Raw genomic sequence first — 3,848 nt, forward strand, 5'->3', positions numbered from 1 at the left:
TTCTCCTCGAAGTCCACTCCAGAGTAATAGAAGAAGCAACTGATGTACCAGATGATTAAAAATCAATGTAGAGATACTAGAAATACAAAATAATCAGAAAATATGACACCACCAAAGGAATTCAGTAACTGTCAAGTACCACACCTTATAGAACAGGAAACCCTTGAAATGATTGAAAATGAATTCTGAGTAACTATCTTAAGGAAACTCAATGAGATAAGAGAGGACTCTGTAATACAACACAATGAAACAAGAAAAAATATCGAGGATATGAAGGATGAAATTTACAAAGAGATTAATAACTTAAAAAGTAATGTATCAGAACTCCTGGAACTAGAAGACACATTCAATGAAATAAAAAATGCAACTAAGAGTTTAAGCAGCAGATTAGAACAAGCAGAAGACAGAATTTTTGAACTCAAAGATGGTCTTTATGAAATAACCCTGGCAGACAAAAAAAAAAGGAAAAAAAAATTTAAGAAATGAAGAATCCCTAAGAGAGCTAGCAGACAATCTTAAGTGCACAAACATCTGAATTATGGGTGTTCCTGAAGGGGAGGAAAAGATAAAGGCATTGAAAACATATTCAATGAAATAATAATGGCAAACTTCCCAGGTATAGGGAGAGACACAGATCTTCAGATCCAGGAAGCTCAAAGGTCCCCAAACAGTTTTGATCCAAAAATATCTTCTCTGAGACACATTATAGTCAAATTTGGAAAGCTCAAGGACAAAGAGAGAATCCTAAAAGCAGCAAGAGAAAAGTGTCAAATCACTTATAAGGGAGCCCCCATCAGACTAATAGCAGACTTCGCAACTGAAACTCTACAGGCAAGAAGAAAATGGGATGACATATTCAAAATACTGAAAGAAAAAACAACCTGCCAGCCAACAATACTCTACCTGGCAAGGCTATCCTTCAGAAATGAGGGAGAAATAGTATATTTCCTAGACAAACAAAAACTGCAGTAGCTCATCACCACATGACCAGTCCTGTAGGAAATTCTCAAGGGAGCCCTGCATCTGGAATCCAAAAAACAATAATAATCACTACCATGACTACACAAGTAACAAACCCACTAGTTAAACATAAATGCAAATGAGAAAGTCAAAAGAAACTAAATCTTACCACCTCAAAAAAGCCCCACAAACATTGAAGACCAATAATAAAAGGAGAAGAAAGGAACAAATGATACTCAGAACATCTAAACAAAAAGCCATAAAATCCAAGGAATAAGACAATACCTCTCAATAACAACTCTAAATGTAAATAGATTAAACTCCCTTCTCAAAAGACACAGAGTGATGGATTGGATCAAAAAGCAAGACCCTACTATATGCTGTCTTCAAGAGACTCACCTCACCAGTAAAGATGCACACAGACTAATAGTGAAGGGATGGAAAAAGATATACCATGCAAATGGAAACCAAAAACAAACAGGAATAGCTATTCTTATATCAGATGAAATACACTTTAAACCAAAAACCATAAAAAGATACAAAGAAGGTGACTATATAATGATAAAGGAATCAATCCAACAAGAAGATATAACAATCATAAATATATATGCACCCAACTCTGAAGCACCCAGATATATGAAGCAAACACTATTAGACCTAAGAAAGAGGTTGACCCCAATATGATAATAGTTGGACACTCTACTCTCATCAGTAGACAGATCATTCACACAACAAATCAACAGAGAAATACAGGATTTAAACTACACTATAGACCAATTGGATTTGGCAGATATCCACAAAACATTTCATCCAACAACTACAGAATATACATTCTTCTCATTAGCACATGGAACCTTTTCCATGATAGACCACATGCTAGGTCACAAAACAAGTCTCAATAACTTGAAAAAAATCAAAATCATCCCAACTGTCTTTTCAGACCACAGTGGATTAAAACTAGAAATTAACAATAAGTGAAACACAGGACTCTGTACAAACACATGGAAATTAAACAATAGACTCCTGAATAAACTATGGGTCCAAGAAGAAATTAAACAGGAAATCAAAAAATGTCTAGAAAACAAAAAAATAAAGACATATCATATCGAAACCTGTGGGATACTGCAAAAGCAGTTCTAAGAGTGAAGTTCATAGCAATAAATGCTTACATCAAAAAAGTAGAAAGATTTCAGATAAACAACCTAAATCTACACCTAAAATAACTAGAAAAACAAGAACAATCTAATCCCAAAGTTAATAGAAAGAAATAATTAAGATTAGAGCAGAACTAAATGATATAGAGAACCAAAAAAAATACAAAAAATCAGTGAAACAAAAAGTTGGTTCTTTGAGACGATGCACAAATTAGACAAACCATTCACTTGGTTAACAAAAAAAAAAAAAAGAAGAAGAAGAAGAGTAGACCCAAATAACAAAAGTCAGAAATAAAAAAGGAGACATTACAACCAATTCCACAGAAACACAAAAAATCATTAGAGACTATTATAAACAACTACACCCCAACAAATTTGAAAACCTGGAGGAAATGGATAAATTTCTGGACAGATACAAACTACCAAGACCGAATCAAGAAGACACAGAACCTGAACAGACCAGTAACAAGCAATAAGATTGAAGCAGTAATCAGCAACCTCCCAACAAAGAAAAGCCCAAGACCAGGTGGCTTTACTGCTAAAGTCTACCAAACGTTTAAAGAGGAATTAATACCAATTCTCTTCAAACTATTCCAAAAAATTAAAACAGAGACCACTTTTCCAAACTCATTCTATGAGGCCAGCATCACCTTGATACCAAAACCAGACAAAGATACAACAAAAAAAGAAAACTAGAGGCCAATATCTGATGAACACAGATGCAAAAATCCCCAATACAATACTAGCAATAAGAATACAGCAACATATCAAAAAAATTATACACCATGATCAAGTGGGATTCATCTGAGAAATGCAAGGTTGGTTCAACATACACAAGTCAATAAATGTGATACATCACATCAAAAAAATCAAGGACAAAAACCATATGATTATCTCAATAGATGCAGAAAAAGCCTTTGACAAAATTCAACATCCCTTTATGATAAAGACTTTCAGCAAATTAGGTATAAAAGGAAAGTATATCAACACAATAAAAGCCATCTACAACAAGCCTATCACCAATATCTTTCTGCATGGGGAAAAACTGAAGGATTTTCCCTTAAGAACTGTAACAAGACAAGGATGCCCACTCTTACCACTCCCATTTGACATAGTACTGGAGGTATTAGCTAGAGCAATCAGGCAAGAGAAAGAAAGAAAGGGCATCCAGATTGGAAAAGACAAAGTCAAACTGTCCCTATTTGCAGATGACACGATCCTATCTAACAAAAATCTTGTAGAGCTGTTTAATAATTTTAGTAATGTCACAGGATAAAAAATCAATGCCCCCAAATCAGTTGCATTTATATTATCCAATAATGAACTAACAGAAAGATAAATCAAGAAAGTAAGCCCATTTACAATAGTCACCAGAAAAATAAAATACCTCGGAATCAATTTAACCAAGGAGGTGAAAAATCTCTAAATGAGAAGTATAAACCACTACTGAAAGAAATTAAAGAAGACACAAAAAGATGGAAAGACATTCCATGTTCTTGGGTTAGAAGACTTAACATTGTGAAAATGCCCATACTAACCAAACCAATCTACAGATTCAATGCAATCCCCATCAAAATACCAATGACATTCTCCACAGGAATAGAAAAAATAATCCTAACATTCATATGGAATAACAAAAGACCCCAAATAGCCAAAGTAATCCCAAGCAAAAAAATAAATAAATAAAGCTGGAGGCATAACCCTATCTGACTTCATGTACTACAGAGCTATCGT

The sequence above is a fragment of the Galeopterus variegatus genome, unplaced genomic scaffold (genome assembly GCF_000696425.1).
Source record: "Galeopterus variegatus unplaced genomic scaffold, G_variegatus-3.0.2 Scaffold4717, whole genome shotgun sequence".
Taxonomy (NCBI): domain Eukaryota; kingdom Metazoa; phylum Chordata; class Mammalia; order Dermoptera; family Cynocephalidae; genus Galeopterus; species Galeopterus variegatus.